Below are 25673 nucleotides of genomic sequence, written 5' to 3' on the forward strand. Positions count from 1 at the left end.
TTATTCGTAAAAAAGTAACAAACATTTCCTAGAATCTCTGAGAATCTCATTGATACATATCTGCTCATACTACATATTTCTCAAACTTCTTCATTGTCTTCCAAATTTGGTGAAATACTTCCTTTTCCTCACAGAGATTCAGGTTACAACATGATTACAGATGGCCTTCGGACTATGTTCTAAGGCCAAGATATTATGAAACAGTGGAATAAATGATAAACTTCACAGAGGATATAGATTATAGAAATAAGGTTAATTTCTATAAATATATGTATGACAATCATTCATGTTATATATATTATACGAATATAAGGTTGACATTGACCCCATTACTCTCACATTACTCCCCTCTTTTTATCATTATTTTGCAGGCTGTATAGATCACCCTACCTCCCTTCTGGAGGAAGAGAACCTTCCTACTTACACAAAGTGAAAGAATACTAATTCTAGTGTTGATCACGAATATTCGAATTGCGAATTTTAATCGCGAATATCGGCACTTCGAGAATTCACGAATATTTAGAATATCGCTAAATATATTCGTAATCACGAATATTCGATTTTTTTTTAAATACCAGTTCATGCGAATTTTTATGCGAAAATCTTATGCGAATTTTATGCGAATTTTCGCAATCGAGAAAATAATGCCTGGAGATCATGAATTCGCGAATTTTCGAATATATGGCGAATATTGGCCCAAATATTCGCGAAATATCACGAATTCGAATATTGCCCCTGCCACTCATCACTAACTAATTCTTGCAAATTGTGGAATGACCAGCATCCATCCAGAAGATCCTACTTTTTAAACCATCCCCACTATCTATCTTGCCTAATTAAACCTATACAACCAGTGGAATCCATATTAGGGAAGCATACTATGAGAACTCAGGTCAACCAGTTAATCATTAGTCCTTTGGTTTTACAATGGAGTCCCGCAATAAATGCAATTAGTCAGATTCTACACAGCCTTCTGTCCGCAGCAGGTACAACGGTATTTTGGTGAAGCCAAGTCTAAAATAGGAGTCACAATTGTAGTTGTGGCAGCGGCAGACGTTGAGGGTGGAGTCCTCATGACCATCACTTGCATAGGAGTGTCCTTGTTCTTAATCACAGTAGTTACTTTAGATTTTCCTGTAAAACATGCCGTCTTCCCTTACGTCCTAACAAGTGGCACAGATGGGGTATTCTGCCCCCGTGGACTGGTTAGGACAGGTGGAAATTTTATTGACAAGAGAAAGTAATTAAGCAATTAACAGGACTCTCCCACCCCAATAAACAGGGGGATCAACCCCCAGTCCTCGTGTTTTTTTCTGTCCTGCGGACAGGTCTGGACGGGTTATTTTTTTATTTTTGCCGCATTAGGTGCTGGTATGCGGTACCTTTCTCGGCGGAGTGTCCGTTCGGGGGGCAGGGATCCCTCATGTGTATGCGCGCTGCCGGTCCTCTGGCAGTGTGCTTGTGTCGGGGTTCGGCAGCCGGAGTTGTTCCGGTGGGCGCCGCCATATTGGGAAGTGACGTCAGTGGACGTCACTTCCTCCCTTTCCCTTTCTCTTCCTCCCGGCCGAGCTTGTCCTTATATTATATTACTTTATAATATAGGTTTTCCGCCTATCGCCCCCTGTGGCGAGCTACTGCCCATAAAATAATTATATTTTTAAAAGGCATTAGAAGGTTTTAGCGCTAGCTTCGCCCTATGTGGGTGGAGCCTATTCTTGGCGCCAGGCAGGCTATTTAAAGCTGGTTTAAAGGGTCAGTCAGCCTCCTGGAGCGCAGTTGTATTATTACTCTGCTTATCTTGCTTAAGCTGTATTGGATTTCGACTTTCAGTGGGTTCCTCTGTTCAGCTTGTGCTTAAAATTACCCTTGCGGGTTTCTTTTGATTCTAGCATTTCGTGTTTTTTTCTGGGTAGAAGACCTTCTTGTTTGAAATTTCCTTTCCTCCTCCTAACGCAACAATTAATTCTGTTTCTCTTTTGGCAGCCATGTCGTCTACCGGGGACGGTGATCGGGATCCTGGCAGGAAGAATCCTGGCAAGAGACGTCATCTCCAGTGCCACGACTGCCAGATTGTCCTGGAGGACAACTATGCGTATTCCCGATGTCCACCCTGTAGGGCGAAGCTTCTTCCCCAGCAGGAAACTACGGTTCATGATGTGGTAGACTGGGTGAAGGGTTATATGGAGTCTAGCATGAGTCAAGTGGGAAACTATCCAGTCAGGGACCAATCTTCTCTTGCCAGGGGATTTCCTCGCAACCTTGGACCTCAAGGATGCCTACCTCCATATTCCCATCTATCCTGGGTCCAGAAGATCCTTAAGGATCGCTGTGCAGATCAGGGGAGTCCTAAAACACTCAGTTTGTGGCCCTCCTGTTTGGAATTTCTTCGGCCTCACACACATTTACCAAGGTGGTGGTTTCCGTGGTGGCAGCTCTAAGACTTCAGGGTCTGAGCAATATTCCATACTTGGACGACTGGCTCTTCAGAGCCCCTTCCCAAGCGATCCTGTTCCAACACATTCAGTGGGCTGTAGCCTTCCTCCACCAGCTAGGATGGATAATCAACTGGGACAAGTCCCAGCTCTACAGCTACCTCAGTGAAGTTCCTAGGATTTCTGGTGGATTCAGTGGAAATGACTATTCATCTTACTTCTGAAAGAAGGCTATCTGTTCAAAATTCAGCCCGCTCTCTCTCAGTACTTCGGAAGGTAACCATTCGTACTTTGATGAGAATGTTGGGACTAATGTCATCAACCGCAGAGGTGGTTCTTCGGGCATTATGGCACCTACGTCCGCTACAATTGGAGGTACTAGCCAAGTGGAAAACACCGTCCGTTGAGACTAAATTCCGTGCACTCCCTGTCTTATTGAGCCCGGTCCTCCCTAAGATGGTGAACCCATCTCGAGGGCGGCAAGTCCCTGATCCAACCCTCTTGGATCATAATTACCACAGATGCATCCCTAGTAGGCTGGGGATCACATCTTCTAGACAAGACAGTCCAAGGAATCTAGACACCTCAGGAGAAGTTATCATCAAATCTCCTAGAAATCAGGGTGCTCAAGCTAGCCCTTTTTAATTTCGCTCACTGCATTCAAGGCAAAGCGGTGAGAGTACAGTCAGACAGCATGACTGCTGTAATGTACATCAACAAGGAGGGAGGCACGAAGTCACAAAGTCTCCTGAGAGAGATGTGATATTGGATTGGGCAGAATTGAACCTCACCCACTTATCAGCCATCCACATTCGTGGAGTTCACAATATGATAGCAGATCGCCTGAGCCGAGGTCTTCCAACCGGGGAGTGGTCTCTCCATCCAGACATCTTCAAGGAGATAACGCTCATGTGGGGAATGCCAGAGATCGATCTCATGGCAACGAGGTTCAATACCAAGGTGGAGAGGTATTGCTCCCTTTACAGGGAGGACAACCCGATGGCAATAGATGCACTGTCAATCCCATGGAGGTTCGGGCTGGCCTACATCTTCCCTCCAATTTCCTTGATTCCGGGGGTATTGATGAAAATTAGGCAGGACCAAGCATCAGTCATCACCATGATTCCATACTGGCCGAAAAAAGCTTGGTTTACGCAACTCATTCAAATGAGTCGGGGGCAATTTTGGAGACTTCACACCGAGAGAGAGTACTGGTGTCGGGGGACACTCAGACCTCCTCGAATCTTCAAATGTTCAACCTGACAGCCTGGAGGTTGATCAGTCCCTTCCAAGAATAGAAGGGCTATCGGGGTCTGTCTTGAGAACCCTAGAGAACTCCAGATCTGAGGCTACCAACAGATCTTTTTCAAGAATTTGGAAGATCTTCTCAACTTGGTGTTCCAGTCGTCAAATGTCATCCACTGATGTGTCCATACGTACCATCCTACAGTTCCTGCAGGATGGTCTGGATAAAGGGTTGTCACCTTCGACCCTCAGAGTGCAAGCGTCTGCGATCTCGGCCTGTCTCAACAGGTCCATTTCTCAAGAGGTTCCTTAGGGGAGCTTCAAGGTTAAAGCCTATGATAATTAAACCTATCCCGTTATGGGATTTAACGGTCGTGCTCAAGGGGTTATCTCCCCCCTTTGAGCCCTTAGAGGAGGTGGCGCTCAGGTTTCTAACCTGGAAAATTACCTTTTTATTAGCCATCACTTCTGCAAAACTCCAAGATTTTTCTGCTTTTGAGCCATACACCAAGTTCCTGCAAGACCGGGTGCTGCTCAAGTTTTTACCGACCTTTATTCCAAAGGTGCCTTTATTCAGCAACATTAACCAGGTGATTTCTCTTCCAGTTTTGGATCCTCTCCCCTCCTCAGAGGAAAAGGGGACTCCATACCCTCGACAATTCGAGATGTCTCCGGATTTACCTGGAGTGGTCCAAGGTATTTAGGAAGGATGAAAACCTCCTTATCTTTTTTTCCGGTACCCACAAGGGTAGGAAAGCCTCTAAACCCTCCATCAGTCGATGGATCAAAGAGGTACTTCGGGAGTCTTATGTGTCTCAAAGTTCGGAGCTACCTGAGTTTGTGAAGCCCCACTCTACTCGAGCGGAGGCTACTTCCTTTGCAGAAAGAAGCTCGATTCCGCTGGATGTAATCTGTAAGTCAGCTTCTTGGAGTTCTCACTCCACTTTTATCTCACACTATAGAGTGGATTCTAGGATAGATAGCTATTCCTCATTTGGCCGGACAGTATTATCTTTCGCCACGCATGAGAGCCCTCCCATGGGGGTTTCTACTTGCTAATCCCCATCTGTGCCACTGGTTAGGAAGTAAGGGAATCGTTAATTTCTAACGATAAGTTTTCCCTTAGTCCTAACAGTGGCATACAAATATCCCCCCCCCTTAGTTGCTTTAGTGTTGCCTTTTTTTCTGCTTGTAATTACACAAAGGGACTAGGGGTTGATTCCCCTCTTTATTAGAGTGGGAGGGTCCTGTTAATTGCTTAATTACTTTCTCTTGTCAATAAAATTTCCACCTATCCTAACCAGTTCACGGGGGCAGAATACCCCATCTGTGCCACTGTTAGGAATAAGGGAAAACAAATTATCATTAGAAATTAACGATTCAGACCCTCAGATTGAGGACACCATTTTAAGAGATTTGGAAGATGAATTTTTGGGAAATGCTAAACAAATTCTCTCATCTCTAAGCAGAAAGCATACTATAAGGGAGCTCCACACCCGCCACATTTCATTTAATTTATAACCCCTTTCCACTGCAACCATTTTCTGTTTTTTGCACTTTTATTTTTCTTCCCCTCCATCCAAATGCCATACCTTTTCTATTTCTCCAGTCGCAAAGCTGTAGCAGGGCTGTTTATTGTGGGACAAACTTTCTATTGTTTCCATTTATTATTCCACATGGTTTATTGGGAAGCTGGAAAAAATTACTTATAGGGTAGAAATAATTTAAAATGCAGTTGCGCCATTGTTCAATGGATTCTGTTTTTACAGCGTTCACTGTGCAGTGACCTTTATTCTATGGTTTAGTAAGATTACAGCAATCACAGATTTACATTATTGTGCTAGGTTTTAATACTCCAAAAAAATGTCTACAGGGCTGTGTGAAGGTTCTTTATTTGCGGTGCGAGCTACAATTTCTATTGATAACATTTTATGGTATATGTGACTTTTTGATGTTTTTTATTCAGTTTTCAATCACTTTATCTTTAAGGCAGAAGTCGTTAAATACCCCAAACCTGCCGTACATGTATGGCAAGTGTCATGAAGGGGTTAAAACTGCATTGTCTGATGTTTAACACAATCCGATTGGTAAGTAAAACATTTCCCACCGTCCGTACATAATTATGGCTTCTCCCCTGTATGATGACTTTTTAATGGTGAAGATTGGGTTTCAGAGCCCACCATTTCCCACATTCTGAACAGGAATACGGCTTCTCCCCTGTGTGCATTCTTGATCTCTCTCAAAACTTAATTTATGAGTAAAATATTTCCCTGCATGAAAGTGGCTTTTCCTGTGGGAATTTTTTAATGCCCAACAAAATAATTTTGAGTTAAACATTCTTAACACGACTACAGCTTTTATTTCCCATGTGACATCTTTGATGTTGAAGATCTGATTTTCAAACAAAATATCAATCACATCCTTAACATGAATACAGCTTCTCCTTTGTGTGAACTGTCTGATGTTTCTGAAGATTTGATTTATGAGTAAAACATTTCCCACATTCTGAACATGAATATGGCTTCTCCCCTGTGTGACATCTTTGATGTAAAATAAGAGCGGATTTTCTAGCAAAACACTCTTCACATTCTGAACATGAATACAGCTCCCCTGTGTGAATTCTCTGATGGGTCTCAAGAGATGATTTCTGAGTAAAACATTTCTCACATTCCAAACATGAATATGGCTTCAGCCCTGTGTGACTTCTCTGATGGCTCTCAAGGGATGATTTCTTAGTAAAACATTTACCACATTCTAAACATGAATACAGCTCCCCTGTGTGAATTCTGTGATGGGTCTCAAGAGATAATTTATGAGTAAAACATTTTCCACATTCCGAACATGAATATGGCTTCACCCCTGTGTGACTTCTCTGATGGCTCTCAAGAGATGATTTCTTAGTAAAACATTTTCCACATTCCGAACATGAATACAGCTTCTCACCTGTGTGAAGTCTTTGATGTGAAAGAAGAAACGATTTTCTTGTAAAACATTTCTCACATTCTGAACATGAATATGGCTTCTCTCCCGTGTGAACTCTCTGATGCCTCTCAAGTTCTGATTTCTGAGTAAAACCTTTCCCACACTCTGAACATGAATACGGCTTTTCTTCCGTGTGAACTATATGATGCCTCTCAAGTTCGGATTTGTGAGTAAAACAATGCCCACAGTCTGAACATAGATACGGCTTTTCCCCTGTGTGAATTCTCTGATGGTTTATAAAATGTGATTTCTGAGTAAAACATTTCCCACATTCTGAACATGAATACAGCTTCTCTCCCGTGTGAACTCTGTGATGCCTCTCAAGTTCTGATTTGCGAGTAAAACATTTCCCACATTCTGAACATGAATACGGCTTCTCTCCCGTGTGAACTCTCTGATGCCTCTCAAGTTCTGATTTGCGAGTAAAACATTTCCCACATTCTGAACATGAATACGGCTTCTCTCCCGTGTGAACTCTCTGATGCCTCTCAAGTTCTGATTTGCGAGTAAAACATTTCCCACATTCTGAACATGGATATGACTTCTTCCCTTTCTGAGCTCTTAGGGCTCCCTCACCCCTTTTGTGGCTTGCATTCTGGTTAATGGTCTGTGATGAATCTGAAGATCGGATTTGTTTTAAAGGATCAGATGACAGAATTTTGCTGTGAAGGGTGGATGGTACATCTGGGATAATGGCACAATCTTCATACGTATCTGATTAGACACCCGGATCATCTGAATTAAAATGTGTAGATATCGATTGTCCCTCCGAGCTCCCAGTACAGTCATCTGACAAGAAACGTGCGTCTACCGTCCTCCAGCAGATAGACGGACCTCTCCTAGCAACCCAGTTTTAGGGTAAGGTGAAAATAGGCGCTATGGGGGACAAATTGAATGATTTTATTGGTTTAGGAAAAATTAAATATAAAATTTAAGGATGGCCACTAAGATGATACTAACCTTTATCAAAATATGGAAAAAAATAAAATATAACAGTTATACTTTAAAATGATTTTCTGCATTGTCTACTGCCAATTCATCAAAATAGCGCTTGACTTTGGGGATGCGTTTCTTTTGAAATTCAGGTGAAATGCCCCACTGTTGTGCAAGTGATGCCGCAGTTTGTTTTGCTTCCTGAAACTGATTCCGGAATTGGGCCAGGGTGTCTGCAACATTTCTGATTAAAGTGGATGTTTTAGACAAATCCATGTTTTTTGCTTGCAGAACTTTCAAAACTACGTTAACATTTTCCAGAATTTTTGTCTGGACAACTACTAAAAATATGAACTCCTATGTCTCCAGTTTTGTTTGTTTTTATCAGTGCTGCCTCTTCTCTTTCTTTATTTTTTGTTGAAGTTAGAATGATTTTTGACAGTGCTTGCATCATATCCAGAAAACAGAAACGTAAGGCAAGCAAGGATTCACAGTGTGAGGACCAGCGAGTAGGGCACAGCTTCTTCAATGTCACGCTGGAGTCCGTTGTGAATGAGCAAAGTACATCCCTCCGTTTAATACTGTCTGCAAAAAATGTATATATGATCTGCACTACATCATAGAAATGTGCAATTTTTTTGATGTTTGCCATTGCATCTTGCAATACAAGATTGAGGTTGTGCGCTGCACAGTGCACATAAAGAGCATTTGGTTCTTTATCTAAAATTCGGGCCTGTACTCCTAAGTATATGCCACTCATTGTTGCTGCCCCATCGTACCCCTGGCCACGACACTTGTGTAATGTTAGACCTTTGCTCTCTATGCAGGCTATGATATCATTTTCTATGCCTGCGGCACTCTGATCTTTCACAGCATGAAATCCCAAAAAAACTTCATGAATTTTGACACTGGTTGCTCTGGTGTTCTCATCTCTAGCAACAGAAACATACCGGAAAACCTGCCTTAGTTGATCAACTTTTGCGATGTCTTGTGTAGTGTCCACGATGACAGAGTAGAATTGTGCCTGTTGAATGTCTGACACTATTTCCTTTTGTACTTGTTGAGATAGAATTTGGATTATCTCATTTTGGATTATGGGGCTGAGATATTTTATTGTCCTTTGTGGCATTTGAATTAGTTCTTTTAGAATGGGATTGTACTCTGCTAAAAGTTGAACTATGCACAGAGAATTCCCATTATTAAGCTCACCTAACTGCTCTCGATGCCCACGGAACGGTAGATTGGCCATTGACGTGGTTAATGTCACGTTTACAATTCTTTGTAGAACTTGCCTCCAAAAGTTTTTGTTGCTGAATTATTTGGCGTTCGTGTTCCTCATCAACAGTGCCCTTTTATCTCCGCTGTCATATACCATACAGGTTTCAATGTGGGAATTGGAGCTCTCATGAGTTAGAATTTTTCTAGTTAAGTTTTTCCACTTACTAATACCCTTGGCCCACGCTGGTTCAAAACCCTGCTTTTTCCGATCGCCAAACAACCAGCTTGGCTCACAATACCCAGCATTGAGCTTCGGGGAATAACATAACCATGTGACAGGTAGTTTAAGTCCTGTTTGAGTAATCCGGTTATAATATTTGACAGAAAAACTTCTTCTGTCACTGTCGTTATCTCTAGGAAAAGGACCGGGAGGTCTGCAAGGGCCATGTGAGATAATGAAACTCTTGATATTAGGGTCAGAAATAGTCACAGGATAATTAGCCCCATCAGTGACATACTTCTCAGAAACAGCTGCATCTAAAATGTTGCTGGCAGAAGAGCTTGCAGCGTCGCTGGTAATAACGGTATGAACTGGCTGATCTTCGGTAGGGTCTTGTACTAAGGTGATATCACTAGCACATTCAATGTCTCCAGCTTCTTCTATTACATTACATTCTTCAAAAGAAGACAGGCTGGACTGGGCACCCTCTTCGACCTGGGCTCCTGCGACATTCACGTCAGCGGGTTCTAAAGTTGTCTTCTCTGCAGCTGGTGCTATGTCAGTATGGGCAGAAGATGTGCTGGACTGGACACCCTCCTCTACCTGGGCTCCTGCGACATTCACATCAGCGGGTCCTAAAGTTGTCTTCTCTGCAGCTGGTGCTATGTTAGTATGGGCAGAAGATGTGCTGGACTGGACACCCTCCTCTACCTGGGCTCCTGCGACATTCACATCAGCGGGTTCTAAAGTTGTCTTCTCTGCAGCTGGTGCTATGTCAGTATGGGCAGAAGATGTGCTGGACTGGACACCCTCCTCTACCTGGGCTCCTGCGACATTCACATCAGCGGGTTCTAAAGTTGTCTTCTCTGCAGCTGGTGCTATGTCAGTATGGGCAGAAGATGTGCTGGACTGGACACCCTCCTCTACCTGGGCTCCTGCGACATTCACATCAGCGGGTTCTATAGTTGTCTTCTCTGCAGCTGATGCTATATCAGTATGGGCAGAAGATGTGCTGGACTGGACACCCTCCTCTACCTGGGCTCCTGCGACATTCAAATCAGCGGGTTCTATAGTTGTCTTTTCTGCAGTTGATGCTATATCAATATGGGCAGAAGATGTGCTGGACTGGACACCCTCCTCTACCTGGGCTCCTGCGACATTCACATCAGCAGGTTCTAAAGTTGTCTTCTCTGCAGCTGATGCTATGTCAGTATGGGCAGAAGATGTGCTGGACTGGACACCTTCCTCTACCTGGGCTCCTGCGACATTCACATTAGCGGGTTCTATAGTTGTCTTCTCTGCAGCTGGTGCTATGTCAGTATGGGCAGAAGATGTGCTGGACTGGGCACCTTCCTCTACCTGGGCTCCTGCGACATTCACATTAGCAAGTTCTATAGTTGTCTTCTCTGCAGCTGGTGCTATGTCAGTAGGGGCACTAGAGCTTTTACCCATACATTTCGAAGCAGAAAAGTAGCTACTAATTTTAGCCATTTTTTTACTCTTCAGTTGCTCTTCCCTCTTCTTTTTACGCTTCTGATCACCACTCAGATGCTGATGGGTTGACATATCGAGGGATTTATGTGGCTTTTGCAACCTGTCTGTAAAAATCTTATGTAAGATTTGTATGCAAAATGCCACCAACACAACTTACTTTGCACTCCTAACATATTCTCACATGTACAGTCGTGGCCAAAAGTTTTGAGAATTACATAAATATTGGAAATTGGAAAAGTTGCTGCTTAAGTTTTTATAATAGCAATTTGCATATACTCCAGAATGTTATGAAGAGTGATCAGATGAATTGCATAGTCCTTCTTTGCCATGAAAATTAACTTAATCCCAAAAAAACCTTTCCACTGCATTTCATTGCTGTCATTAAAGGACCTGCTGAGATCATTTCAGTAATCGTCTTGTTAACTCAGGTGAGAATGTTGACGAGCACAAGGCTGGAGATCATTTTGTCAGGCTGATTGGGTTAAAATGGCAGACTTGACATGTTAAAAGGAGGATGATGCTTGAAATCATTGTTCTTCCATTGTTAACCATGGTGACCTGCAAAGAAACGCGTGCAGCCATCATTGCGTTGCACAAAAATGGCTTCACAGGCAAGGATATTGTGGCTACTAAGATTGCACCTCAATCAACAATTTATAGGATCATCAAGAACTTCAAGGAAAGAGGTTCAATTCTTGTTAAGAAGGCTTCAGGGCGTCCAAGAAAGTCCAGCAAGCGCCAGGATCGTCTCCTAAAGAGGATTCAGCTGCTGGATCGGAGTGCCACCAGTGCAGAGCTTGCTCAGGAATGGCAGCAGACAGGTGTGAGCGCATCTGCACGCACAGTGAGGCGAAGACTTTTGGAAGATGGCCTGGTGTCAAGAAGGCCAGCAAAGAAGCCACTTCTCTCCAAAAAAAACATCAGGGACAGATTGATCTTCTGCAGAAAGTATGGTGAATGGACTGCTGAGGACTGGGGCAAAGCCATATTGTCCGATGAAGCCTCTTTCCGATTGTTTGGGGCATCTGGAAAAAGGCTTGTCCGGAGAAGAAAAGGTGAGCGCTACCATCAGTCCTGTGTCATGCCAACAGTAAAGCATCCTGAGACCATTCATGTGTGGGGTTGCTTTTCATCCAAGGGAGTGGGCTCACTCACAATTTTGCCCAAAAACACAGCCATGAATAAAGAATGGTACCAAAACACCCTCTAACAGCAACTTCTTCCAACAATCCAACAACAGTTTGGTGAAGAACAATGCATTTTCCAGCACGATGGAGCACCGTGCCATAAGGCAAAAGTGATAGCTAAGTGGCTCGGGGACCAAAACGTTGACATTTTGGGTCCATGGCCTGGAAACTCCCCAGATCTTAATCCCATTGAGAACTTGTGGTCAATCCTCAAGAGGCGGGTGGACAAACAAAAACCCACTAATTCTGACAAACTCCAAGAAGTGATGATGAAAGAATGGGTTGCTATCAGTCAGGAATTGGCCCAGAAGTTGATTGAGAGCATGCCCAGTCGAATTGCAGAGGTCCTGAAAAAGAAGGGCCAACACTGCAAATACTGACTCTTTGCATAAATGTCATGTAATTGTCGATAAAAGCCTTTGAAACGTATGAAGTGCGTGTAATTATATTTCACTACATCACAGAAACAACTGAAACAAAGATCTAAAAGCAGTTTAGCAGCAAACTTTGTGAAAACTAATATTTTTGTCATTCTCAAAACTTTTGGACACGACTGTACATTTAAACTCTACGTTAGTAATCAGATACCGTATTTTTAACCCTATAAGACGCACCAGCCCATAAGACGCACCTAGGTTTTTGAGGAGGAAAATAAGAAAAAATATATTTTTGACCAAAATGTGTGCTTTTGGTGGGTTTGAACTAACGGCGGTCTGTGCATGACACTATTATGGGGGATCTGTGGATGATGCACTGTTATTGGGTGGGGGATCTGTGGATGGCATTATGATGGTGGGGGAATCTGTGGATGGCATTATGATGGTGGGGGAATCTGTGGATGGCATTATGATGGTGGGGGAATCTGTGGATGGCATTATGATGGTGGGGGAATCTGTGGATGGCATTATGATGGTGGGGGAATCTGTGGATGGCAAAACTACACAATGAGGGGCACACCGAGGAAATATATGTATACGACAAAAGGATAGTATTTATATACTTAGGGAGACAGGGGTTGTGGTCATGTGATGTTTTTGTATATATAACCTCTTTGGATATATTTTTTGATACTTAATGAATTTGTTGTTTTTTATTTATTTATTCATTGATCTATTGCTTTATTTTTGAGGTACTTAATTATGGCTTGAGGGACTGGTCCATATTATGTTAAAATGATTGTGCTGTGATTCCGGAATCTACAACATTGATATTGCATAATACTATTATCTGTATGTAATCACCAATTTATTATTTATATATTTTTTGTGGGATCATATTTTTATTAGATGCACAATTTTGTTATTATACTTTTTTTATAGTATGTATTTACTTTATTACCTTTGTGGCATTAATCATGACTTGAGGGATTTGCTTATATTATGTTCAAACAATTGTGGCGCGATTTTGGAGTATCGATGTTGCATGTATACTATCCCCATGTATTCACTGATTTATTATTTATTTACTATTTTTTGTGGGCATATAGCTATATTAGTTGCATAATTGTGTTAATGCATATTATAATGATAATTATTCCCAAACACACTGTGCAAGATTTTCTGACCCGTCCCTCTTATATATACTTTATGTATTTATTTATTTATATTCTTTGAATATCGCACTGATCTAACCATATAAGGTATATATTTAAGTCATAAATTGTCGCAGGTACCGCATTGCGCCTATTGCGCTGCCTATTTGCGATCCTGTGACTGCCTTTACGCAGATGGGAGGCCGGCTGTGACGTCGATGCCGGGCTGCGTTTCCGGTCTTTGGAACGCATCACGGCATCGAGTTCTGGTTTGGTCACCATCTTGCGCATGCGCAGTGTTCTTTCCAACACGCCGACTTGTTCCGGCATTTGAGCTGCGTGTGACCATGCACCGGGGAGGACCCAGGTAACCCATATACCTTGCTACCGCCCTCCTCCTTCCCCCTTCTATAGACCACCGCTACTTCATTAGTCTCTACCACAGGTTTATACGATTATGTCTTAATTACTAGAACTATAAAGGTTTTAACAGTGACTTGTATTAACATGGATCTCTGAGGAAGCCAGCACTTGTACTAGCGATACGCGTTAGATTGCTGGGCTCCCCTCCCTGATGGGTTTGTGCTATTCTATGTGTTACTACTGTGCTTCATGATAAGTATATTTCCTAGGATTTTTTTTCCAACATTTTCTTGTCATTTGATATTATCATTTATGCACTATGGCACTTTAATTATTCTCCCATGTTTGGGGTTTGCCTTGTCCATCCATGTTTTTAAATTTGTTTAATTGTCTGTTTGAATAAAATTATGCTCTATTTTTGGATGTGCGACTGCAGTGTGGTATTTCTTTCTTTGGCGCTTTTCAGGAATCTGTGGATGGCATTATGATGGTGGGGGGGGATCTGTGGATGGCATTATGATGGTGGGGGGGATCTGTGGATGGCATTATGATGGTGGGGGGATCTGTGGATGGCATTATGATGGTGGGGGAATCTGTGGATGGCATTATGATGGTGGGGGAATCTGTGGATGGCATTATGATGGTGGGGGAATCTGTGGATGGCATTATGATGGTGGGGGGGATCTGTGGATGGCATTATGATGGTGGGGGGATCTGTGGATGTCACTGTTATGGGGTAGTGGGTCTGTGGATGACACTGCTATATGTGTCATCCACAGATCCCCCCCATAACAGTCCCATCCACAGATCCCCCCATCATAATGCCATCCACAGATCCCCCCCAACATCATAATGACATCCACAGATCCCCCCATCATAATGCCATCCACAGACCCCCCCCTTCCCATCATTATCCCATCCATAGATCCCTAAGGAGGGGCTGTAGTAGGCGGGGAGAGCGGCGGGCAGTGCAGGAAGTGTACTCTGGCCCGCCGCTCAGTATGTACTGTATTATACCTAGTGTTAATCATAATATCTAAACTGCGCTCTCCCTGCTCCCCATCTGTACCGTACTTACCGCTACATGTCACACTCCGTCTCCTGTAGTAAACGCTAGCAGGCAGGCGGCCGTAACTCACTGAGGTCACGTGCCTGCTCCACCTGCTTCCTTCATAAAGTAGGCGGAGCAGGCACGTGACCTCAGTGAGTTACGGCCGCCTGCCTGCTAGCGCTTACTACAGGAGACGGAGTGTGACATGTACCGGTAAGTACGGTACAGATGGGGAGCAGGGGGAGTGCTTTTTAGATATTATGATTAACACTAGGTATAATACAGTACATACTGAGCGGCGGGCCAGAGTACACTTCCTGCACTGCCCGCCGCTCTCCCCGCCTACTACAGCCCCTCCTCACTAATACATCGCAGTCTGCGATGCTGCAGCATTGCAGACTGCGATGTAAATTGCCAGCATTCGCCCCATAAGACACAGGGGCACTTTTCCCCCACTTTTGGGAGGGAAAAAGTGCGTCTTATGGGGCGAAAAATACGGTAACTTTCTAGAACAAGAATCAGCAACATTCGACACCACAGCTGCTGTGAAACTACAACTCCCAGCATGCAAGCTTACTTGGCTGTTCTTGAAACTCCCACAGAAGTGAAAGGAGGATTTTGGGAGTTGTGGTTTCAGAACAGCTGGAGGGCCGAAGGTTGCTGATCCCTGTCCTAAAATATGCTATTATTTGCCATGTTTAATACCATTGTCCTAATCATGGCATGTATCACCAGTTATCTCTCTGCACTTCACTATATCTTCCACTCTTCTCCCTGATCAAATCAGAGTATGACTCCCTCACCCCATCCCCTCTATAGACCTGCGATCTGTCATCTGACCGCAATGTCTATTGTGTTTACAACAGAGAGAAAAGCAGATTTCTATCATAAATCCTTTTTAGGGGAGAAGGTAACAGCAAAGGCTCTGATAACAGGAGAGGCATTGTTCTCAGATAAGATATAAGGAAAAGTCACTGACCATAAAATGCTGTATTTACACAGCCCGATACAGTACGTGATTATGGAGAAATAACAATTCCAACCCTGCTCGTTAATGGAGATGAAGCGCAGCACTCACAGACAGCGATCCCCTGACCAGAAAGGAGGATTGTGATGTCCACACGTACAAGTATCTCTGCTGGATGACATGGTGATCTGCAGCAACTTTAGGGCTTTTTCACACGAGCGGATCCTGAGTGAGTAATCTGCTGCGTGAAAGAGAGTCAAGCCCCGTTCCGGACAGCGGAGACACGGAGCAGTAACATGATTGATAACGCTCCGTGCCTCTCTTTGACCTTTTTACTACAACAAAATCACAGTGAGATAAATTTGTCATCGTGATTTTGTAGTAAAAAGATCACAGAGAGGCACAGAGCATTATCAATCATGTTACTGCTCCGTGTCTCCGCTGTCCGGAGCAGGGCTTGACTCTTTTATTTACGCAGCAGATTCCACACACAGATTCTGTTACACAAAAAAAAAAGTGTAACAGAATCTGCGTTCCAAAAACCATATGGTGCTCCTTCCCTTCTGCACCCTGCCGTGTGTCCATACATCAGTTTACCACCACATGTGGGGTGTTTCTGTAAACTGCAGAATTAGGGTGATATTGAGTTTTGTTTGTTTGGAACCCCCCAACGGTATGGGACCATCAGATCCCATACCGTTGGGGGTTCCCCTTTTTCCTGAACGCTCGGATAAATGGCCGCACTGTGGCCTTACGCTCCTACACTGACCTCGTCCCATTCTGTTTCGCGCTGGACTTGCCAGTACCTGACCTCTCTGACTGGGATTTTGCCGCGACATCCCTGCTCACCCCACTTGCTTGGCAGACGACGGGAGGTCACAAGAGACGTCTACTGACCCTGGAGGAGCGTCCCTCTCACCTAGACTGTGTTTCCCTGCACCCGGAGGATCCACTCCCCATCGCTGATGGACCCGTCGGTGTGTGACCGGACGTTCTCTTTTTGGGGACTTTGCTGTTTTTTGCCCACTCAAGGCCTAAAAAGATATGATGGTGGTGGTTTAGTCGCCGCCTGTTGGTTACAATTGGTTTTGCTCAGGTTCTCTCCCCTCCCCCCCCCTCTCAGGCATGACTGGTTTGGTCCCCAGACAGTGGGGCTCAGTGAGTCTGCCTTGCCGGCTATATGTCCGGCGGGGTCAGTCCCCTCTCAGACTTTTTTTTTGTCTGTTTATTCTACAGATATAGTTTACGGTTTGTTTTTTGTGAAGTCTTGTGGTCTTCGTGTCTTCCGCTACTCCCTATCGTTTCACATCCTCACCCTTCTCTGTGTCTCTCTCTTGCTCCCATTCTCTATTACCCAACAGAGAGCAGTCTGGAAGAGGCTCCCCCCCCTGGAGTGGACACCTGCGCTTCTGCTACCTTCATAGCTGGTAAGACACTCTGCTACTCACTCCACCTCAATGGGTAGGTGTGTCACCTTGAACGTCAAGGGGCTTGGCTCTAATCCTAAGAGGCGTTTGGTGCTCCAGGAGCTCCGCAACCTATAGGCAGATGTGGAGTTTCTTCAGGAGACCCACTTCGACCAGACAGGATCCTTTGGCTTTGCCAAGCACTACTATCTGCACGCCTTCTTAGCTAATCATAGCCGTCGAAAGGCAGATGTTGCCATATTGTTGTCAGCCTCCTGTCCCATTTCGGTATCCTCCTCCCACATAAACCCCGCTGGCCGCTACGTCATTCTAGAAGGGATTTATCAGGGTCGCCCCATCGTACTCTGTAATGTGTATGCCCCCAACACTTCCCAGCTTCCGTTTGTGCTTAGGGTCCTACGCAAACTCCAAGGTCTGCCCCGGCTGTGTGGATCCTGGGCTGGGATTTTTTTTATATGCTTTTCTCTGAGAATACGGACCGGTTGTCCCTTCTCTCCACCCCCCCCCCCTCATCCCAGTGCCGACTGGCTAGGAACTTTCGTAGCGTGATTAGGCGTTTTGCCCTCTAAGACCTGTGGAGGATGGACAACCCATCAAATAGATATATGGGTAAAATAGTAATGGATACCCGCGCTGCCAAAAGGGGGAAAAAAAGAGGTAGAAGATGGTGAAAATCTTTGTATGGTTGAGCCGTTGCTGGTTCAGAGAGGGTTAATTACCAAAACACTCTCCAAGCATATAAAACGTATATATAAATGGTATAAAAGACCTGAAACCGCGCTGGCCACAAAGGAGGAACACCACTGATTGCCTCTGTATAGTTGGACGGAAAGGGTTAATAAGTACTACTGGGTGAATTAGCAAAGCTCTGCCCAGATAGGATTTTGTCCGTGTGTAGAAGGACCGCACTGGATACAGAGTAACACTGGGGTGGTCTCTCTTGCGTAGGAAACCAGACGACCTGGCTGACCTTACCTAATTATAGACCTTACCACTATAGGACCTGTATGTTAACCCTTTCAGGACCAAGGGTCATTCATGCCCCAGTGTCTAGGTCAAAATTTACAAATCTGACATGCGTCACTTTATGTGGTAATTGCTTTGGAACACTTATTTATATAAGCCATTCTGAGATTGTTTTCTCGTGACATATTGTACTTCATGATAGTCATAAATTTGAGTTAATATATTAATATAATAATAATAAAATATTTATTACTTAACATTTACCATATGTATACTTTATGTTGGCATCATTTTGGAAATGTCATTTTATTTTTTTAGGACGTTAGAAGGCTTAGAAGTTTAGAAGCAAATCTAACATTTTTAAGAAAATTTCCAAAACCCACTTTTTAAGGACCAGTTCAGGTTTGAAGTCACTTTGTGGGGCTTACATAGTGGAAACCCCCCATAAATGACCCCATTGTAGAAACTACACCCCTCAAGTTACTCAAAACTGATTTTACAAACTTTGTTAACCCTTTAGGTGTTCCACAAGAATTAAAGGAAAATGGAGATGAAATTTCAAAATTTCACTTTTTTGGCAGATTTTCCATTTTATTACATTTTTTTCTTTAACACATTGAGGGTTAAAAGCCAAACAAAACTCAACATGTATTACCCTGATTTTGCAGTTCACAGAAACACCCCACATGTGGTCATAAACTGATGTAAGGGCTCAGAAGGAAAGGAACGCCGTATGGTTTTTGGAAGGCAGATTTTGCTAAACTGGTTTAAGATGCCATGTCTCATTTAAAGCCCCCCTAATGCACCCTTACAGTAGAAACTCCCAAAAAGTGACCCTATTTTAGAAACTAGAGGATAAGGTGCCAGGTTTTTTGGTACTATTTTGGGGTACATATGATTTTTAATTGCTCTATATTAAGTTTTTTGTGAGGCAAGGTAACTGAAAAATGGCTGTTTTGGCACAGTTTTTTTTTTTTTTTACAAGATTCATCTGACAGGGTAGATCATGTGCTATTTTTATAGAGCAGGTTGTTACGGACGCAATGATATCAAATATGTTTACTTTCTTTGTTTGTTTGTTTCAGTTTTACATAATAAAGCAATTTTGAAAAATAAATTATGTTTTTGTGTGTCCATTTTCTGAACGCCATATGTTTTTTATTTTTCTGCCGATCGTCTTGTGCAGGGGCTCGTTTTTTGCAGAAAGAGTTGAGGTTTTTATTGGTACCATTTTTGGGTACATAGGATTTTTTGACCATTTATTATTACACTTTATGGGGCAAGGTGACCAAAAAAATTTTGTTGTTTTGGAACAGTTTTTATTTATTTATTTTTACAGCGTTTATCTGAGGGGTTAGGTCATGTGACAGTTTTATAGAGCAGATTGTTACGGATGTGGCAATACCTAATATGTATACTTTTTCTTATTTATTTAGGTTTTACACAATAATAGCATTTCTGAAACTCAAAAATTTATGTTTTAGTGTCTCCATAGTCTGAGAGCCATAGCTTTTTTATTTTTTGGGTGATTGTCTTAAATAGGGTATCATTTTTGCGGGATGAGGTGACGGTTTTATTGGTACTATTTTGGGGGTCATAAGCCTTTTTGATCGCTTGCTGTTGCACTTTTTGTGATGTAAGGTGACAAAAATGGCTTTTTTTTTACAGTTTTTTAAATATTTTTTTATGGCGTTTATCAGACGGGGTCTATCATGTGATATATTTATAGAGACGGTCGTTACAGACACGGTGATACCTAATATGTGTGGTTTTTTAATAGGAAAAGGCAATTATTATTTTTTTATTTAAAATTTTTATTTATTTTTACTTTTATTATTTTCACTTTTTTTTTTATCAAGTCCCTCTTGGATCTTGAAGATCTCTTGCATTGCAAAGCATAATACAATCAGATGCCCTGTAGGTGGCAACAGCGGATGCTTTTGCAAAGTGTCCGGTTGCCATGGTAACCATCGGGCGCTGCCATCGTAGCGCGGCAGCCCCGATGGTGGAGAGAGGGAACCCCCTCCCTTTATTAACCCCACGGATGCCGCTGCATCTATGGGGTTACAGCAGAGTGTCAGCATAGAGCTGACACTCTCTGCTGATGGCGGCGGCTCAGGAATGGAGCCGCCGCCATCACACACAGCAGGGGGACTGCACAGCATGGGGGCAGCCTTGAAAAGGGGGCCGGGGGGGTTGGGGGGTGTACGGCCAGCATTGAGGGGCAGCGCAAATGGGGGCAGGAGGTGGACCGCATTAGGGCACTGGGCAGGCTGCAGGAATGTGGATGGGAGCGGGGGGACTTCATAAGGGGCAGAAACCGGCATTTTTTCACTGCCACAATCCGATTGGTTAGTCTGCACAGACTAACCAATCGGATCAATTGCCGGCAAGGGGCCACTCTGATTGGTCCCTTGCCGGCATTACTGAACTGTATGCTGTCCGTGACAGCACCAGGGCAGGGGCAGAAGCTTTAATCCAAGCGCTTTGTAGCACTTGGATTAAAGAGCTGCCATGACGTCTATACACGTGGTAGCTGCACGGGGCATGTGCAGCTATCACGTATATATACGGATTGCGGTCGTGAAGGGGTTAAGTATATGAATCCTAGTACCTGAAAAGTTTATGCCCGGAGACTGTGGCACATACGATCGTGTAACTATATATCTTACTTCAAATGTTCTGTGCCGAGAGTCTCTAGGGCGCAGCAGTCAATGAAGACTCAGAGGAATCCGATAGTTCAATGAGTGGAAGAGATCTTCTGTTTCCTCGATATTCTGTTTCCTCTACCAGCGCGCACGGTCCCGGCCGGTGACGCGCGCACGCGCAAGGGAAACTACGCTGATAGCTTTGAAAAACGAAAGTTCCGTGTGACGTCACACCTTGGACGGATGCCTGCTTGGATCACAATACCTCCGACGCATTTTGGAATTCACGAATATATAAATATATGTATGACATAATCATTCATGTTATATGTATTATATGAATAAAAGGTTGACATTGACCCCATTACTCTCACATTACTCCCCTCTTTTTATCATTATTTTGCAGGCTGTATAGATCACCCTACCTCCCTTCTGGAGGAAGAGAACCTTAATCTTGCAAATTGTGGAATGACCAGCATCCATCCAGAAGATCCTACTTTTTAAACCATCCCCACTAACTATCTTGCCTAATTAAACCTATACAACCAGTAGAATTCATATTAGGGAAGCATACTATGAGAACTCAGGTCAACCAGTTAATGATTAGTCCTTTGGTTTTACAATGGAGTCCCGCAATAAATGCAATTAGTCAGATTCTACACAGCCTTCTGTCCACAGCAGGTACAACGGTATTTTGGTGAAGCCAAGTCTAAAATAGGAGTCGCAATTGTAGTTGTGGCAGCGGCAGATGTTGAGGGTGGAGTCCTCATGACCATCACTTGCATAGGAGTGTCATTGTTCTTAATCACAGTAGTTACTTTAGATTGTCCTGTAAAACATGCTGTCTTCAGACCCTCAGATTGAGGACATCATTTTAAGAGATTTTGAAGATGAATTTTTGGGAAATGCTAAACAAATTCTCTCATCTCTAAGCAGAAAACATCCTATAAAGGGAGCTCCACACCCGCCGCATTTCCTTTAAATTTATAACCCCTTCCCACTGCAACCATTTTCCGTTTTTTGCACTTTTATTTTTCTTCCCCTCCATCCAAATGCCATACCTTTTCTATTTTTCCAGTTGCAAGGCCGTAGCAGGGCTGTTTTTTGTGGGACAAACTTTCTATTGTTTCCATTTATTATTCCACATGGTTTATTGGGAAGCTGGAAAAAATTACTGATAGGGTAGAAATAATTTAAAATGCAGTTGCGCCACTGTTCTATGGATTCTGTTTTTACAGCGTTCACTGCGCAGTGACCTTTTTTCTAAGGTTTAGTAAGATTACAGCGATCACAGGTTTATATTATTGTGCTAGGTTTTAATACTCCCAAATTTTTTTCCACAGGGCTGTGTGAAGGTTCTTTATTTGCAGTGCGAGCTACAATTTCTATTGATAACATTTTATGGTATATGTGACTTTTTGATGTTTTTTATTCAGTTTTCAATCATTTTATCTTTAAGGCAGAAGTCGTTAAATACCCAAAACCTGCCGTACATGTATGGCAAGTGTTATGAAGGGGTTAAAACTGCTTTTCTCTGATGTTTAACACAATCCTATTGGTAAGTAAAACATTTCCCACAGGACGTACATAATTATGGCCTCTCCCCTGTATGATGACTTTCATGGTGAAGATTGGGTTTCAGAGCCCACCATTTCCCACATTCTGGACAGGAATACGGCTTCTCCCCTGTGTGTATTCTTGATCTCTCTCAAAACTTAATTTGTGAGTAAAATATTTCCCTGCATGAAAGTGGCTTTTCCTGTGGGAATTTTTTAATGCCCAACAATATATTTCTGAGTTTAACATTCTTAACACGACTACAGATTTTTTTCCCATGTGACATCTTTGATGTTGAAGATCTGATTTTCTAACGAAATATCAGTCACATCCTTAACATGAATACAGCTTCTCCTTTGTGTGAACTCTCTGATGAGTCTCAAGATTTGATTTCTGAGTAAAACATTTCCCACATTCTGAACATGAATACGGCTTCTCCTTTGTGTGAACTTTCTGATGTTTCGGAAGATTTGATTTATGAGTAAAACATTTCCCACATTCTAAACATGAATACGGCTTCTCTCCTGTGTGAATTCTCTGATGACTCTTAAGATATGATTTCTTAGTAAAACATTTCCCACATTCTGAACATGAATACGGCTTCTCCTTTGTGTGAACTGTCTGATGTTTCTGAAGATTTGATTTATGAGTAAAACATTTCCCACATTCTGAACATGAATACGGCTTCTCCTTTGTGTGAACTGTCTGATGTTTCTGAAGATTTGATTTATGAGCAAAACATTTCCCACATTCTGAACATAGATACGGCTTCTCTCCCGTGTGAACTCGCTGATGCTTCTTAAGTTCTGATTTCTGAGTAAAACATTTCCCACATTCTGAACATGAATACGGCTTCTCTCCCGTGTGAACTCTCTGATGCCTCTTAAGGTCTGATTTGTGAGTAATACATTTCCCACATTCTGAACATGGATATGACTTCTTCCCTTTCTGAGCTCTTAGGGCTCCCTCACCCCTTTTGTGGATTGCATTCTGGTTAACTGTCTGTGATGAATCAGAAGATCGGATTTGTTTTAAAGGGTCAGATGACAGAGTTTTGCTGTGAAGGGTGGATGGTACATCTGGGATAATGGCACAATCTTTATACGTATCTGATGTGACACCCGGATCATCTGCATTATAATCTGTAGATATCAATTGTCCCTCCGAGCTCCCAATACAGTCATCTGACAAGAACAAAATTTAGTAAAATTATTTTTAATAATATACATTTTTTAAATAATACTTATATTTTTTAACATATAAAAATGCACTTTAGTGCAGGGGAGTGGAGAGGAACAGTGCGGTGATGTATGAGGAAGCCATGGCTATGGAGTCAGAGTAAGGCTGGATTACTATTCTCTATTAAAATTCTTTGTATAAAATAATCTGCCTTAAAGGGAACCTGTCACCTGTAGGTCGTGGCCCTCACTGGGGGGCAGCATAGTGTAGTCACAGGCCCGGTGATTTCAGCGGTCTGTCACATCTGTGCTGGCAGTCAGTACTGAGAAGTCGAACCCCACAGTGTGCACTCCTCTACCCTCCCCTGCCTCCGGACCAAGACTGACTGGTTTTCCTATGCACAACTGGAAAGAATCCTGCCAGTGAATGTCGGGAGGAGGCGGACGGTGGGGGTAGTGAGCCTCATCGGACTCATCTCCCTCCTAGTGCTGGCATGTGCTGTGAGGTTTGGACTATCTGTAATCTTAAAGTATTGACTGCCAGCACATAAGTGATAGGTTCCCTCTACAGAGCATCTGGCAGCAGGATCAACCCTATTAAACCAGGCTTACTGCTTGTTAGAGTTAATCATACTCAGTGAAACGACCCCTCCGTTCTTTAACAAGAGCTCCAAAACTGCATGTGAGGATCAGGAATTATAAGTAAATAATTGTGGCAGAGTCACTAATAAGGGGGCACTGGGAGATCTGTAAAACCAGTCACCAGTGCCCTCCACAAGACCGTCCCGGCTTCCCTGGTGCATTCTCTATACAGACTATGCCCCCGCTAATGTGCTCCCTAAGGAGTCAGCAAGGGGACCATTAGAGGATGGGTGGGGGGCAGAGCTGGAGTCTTAAGTAGGAGCAGAATGGTAGTCGGAAATTGTGGCAGGTTGTCACGGACAGCTGGGAAGCTGAGCAGAGTGGGGGCGATTGCTTACTTATCCGGAATCTCTATAGTATATAGGACTGGCCAGAGGCAACCAGTATTTAGGGTTGGTAACCTGCTTTTATTAGACTGTGGAAATGCTGTTAGACTCTGCCCTGAAAGTCCAGTCCTGCTGAATGGGTTCACAAAGGGAAGAACAGGTGACAACTCCAGCCTTCTGATCAGCACTGTGGGATATCAGGTGGTCAAACAATTAAAGGGGTTGTTCAGTTAGTGACCTTTTCTACAGACCCCACATCAAGGACCCCACATGTAAGACGTACTTTTTTCCCCAAAAGTGTGTGTGTGGGGGGAAATGTCAGTGCATCTTATAAAGCGAATACTAGTGAGTGCTTCCATTATTCAGTTTTACCGTGTAGGGAACGCAGTAAAAATAAAACCCATTGCACTGTGGTGGAACTGCACTTTAAGTCATAATAACTCAGAGAAAGCCGGGAGTAAAAAATGGAAATGAAAGACAAAAAATTACCCAGGGCTGAAAGGGTTAAGAAAGTAGCGCTGTCCTATCTAGTTATTACTGGATCCTAAGTGACAATCACGGCCAAGTCAGTCTATAAGACGCAGTTTCTCTCCTTGTTATGTGAAGTGTTACCTGAATTCATGTCAAGGAGCTAAGGCAGATCAGGCCTTCCCACCGATGAAGAGATTGATGGTCTCTCCCGCGTTTTGGTCTATGTGGACCACACCGAGCCTTTTACCCTGTATACTGAGGGAAGCTTGGAGAGGCTGGGGGCAATCCTGACCCAAATTCAAGATGGCAGTGAGCGAGTAATGGCCTATACTAGCAGAGCACTGAGAGGTAGAGGGAAGAACCCGGAGAGAACTATTAGGCCACAGCTGCTGGGGGTAGTACAGGATTTTACTGAGAGGTTTAATGGCATCTTGTTGGCAGCAGAATTTTGTGTAGTGGACAGACAACATCGCCAAGTGACTTGGGACACCGTCGTCTTGGGGTGGGGGGTGCAGAGCAGCAGTAAATGGCCAGGAGGACAAAGATCAAATTCAAGGTACGGTACTGACATAGCAGTGGGAATACTGCTGTTCTGTGACCCAGTAGAAACAGCCAGTGGTCCCAGTAATACAATGTTAGAAGATATAACCTTCCTCTTCCATGGCTGAGATCTATGACTAACCCCCATACTATTAGGGCTGTTTCACACGAGCGGATGCCGTGCGTGACATCCACTCCTTGAATGACAGCCAAGACCCGATGCAGACAGAAGCAGCACGGAGCAGTAACATGATTGATAATGCTCCGTGCCTCTCTGTGATCTTTTTATTACAAA

General features: G+C 43.4%; 1 protein-coding gene and 1 non-coding gene across 17 annotated transcripts in view; both read right to left on the reverse strand.

Moving 5' to 3' along the window:
* The window catches only part of LOC121000834 (zinc finger protein 383-like), a 1218895-nt gene that overhangs the window by 399744 nt on the left and 793478 nt on the right, over positions 1 to 25673 (reverse strand). The window lies entirely within an intron of this gene.
* On the reverse strand, positions 20074 to 20159 carry LOC121002998. The gene has a single exon (XR_005779395.1). It is a non-coding gene; the product is annotated as a small nucleolar RNA SNORD71 (small nucleolar RNA).

The sequence above is a fragment of the Bufo bufo genome, chromosome 5 (assembly GCF_905171765.1).
Source record: "Bufo bufo chromosome 5, aBufBuf1.1, whole genome shotgun sequence".
Classification (NCBI taxonomy): Eukaryota; Metazoa; Chordata; class Amphibia; order Anura; family Bufonidae; genus Bufo; species Bufo bufo.